The sequence below is a fragment of the Cervus canadensis genome, chromosome 23, assembly GCF_019320065.1.
Source record: "Cervus canadensis isolate Bull #8, Minnesota chromosome 23, ASM1932006v1, whole genome shotgun sequence".
NCBI lineage: Eukaryota > Metazoa > Chordata > Mammalia > Artiodactyla > Cervidae > Cervus > Cervus canadensis.
Window position 1 is genome coordinate 43,439,715 of NC_057408.1, and position 808 is coordinate 43,440,522.

Consider the following 808-nt stretch of genomic DNA (forward strand, 5'->3'; position numbering starts at 1 on the left):
CCCTTCCTGAAAGGGCATCACCAGTTACTTTAGGAATGATGTAAAACAAAGCTGAAACTACCTTAATGAGACGATGTCAAAATTTCTGCTTTTTAAAAATATTTTCAAATATCAAAAAATTTTCAGTTTTACAAAGTTTTATCTTTGACAAAGACTTGTTTTCTGCCATTATCAGTGCCTTACAGAAGAAGAAACAAAAGTTCATGAAAAACGCTCTCTTCCCAGAACAGTATGACCTCATTTTTGACATTATCAAAGATGCTTCCAGAAAACACTTCACACACCAGGGCAATGTTGACGTTTCTTCCGTGAGAGCCAGGACCAGTGATCAATGCTCAACAAATAAGAAAGGATTTTCTAAAAGGTAAAGAGAAAGGTTTGTTTAGGATCTTAAAAGAGAACCACCAATAGCAGAGGGAAAAGGATGAAATCACATCAAACTATAACACGTGAAGTAATTCACTATTCCATTATTGGTAATACCACAGGAAATTATAAGTATATTGATGATATTTCAAATTAGACTGAGTCTATCTTAACGATTGCATATCCAGACACAGATAAATGCCTATTTCAGACTTCATTCTTTGAGGAGGGTATATATGGTGACTTGTTATTCCACAAGTTGAAACAGACCAAGAAATCAGTGGAATCAGCCCCATTCAAATTCTTTCTATAATGCACAATGTTGCCTGAGAGAGCTCTTTGGGATTTTATACATTAAAAAAAAAAAAAAAAAAGAGGGGAGGGGTTAAATGAAATTTAATGTCCTCTTTCTGTATAATACATAATTTATATAGCAAATTTT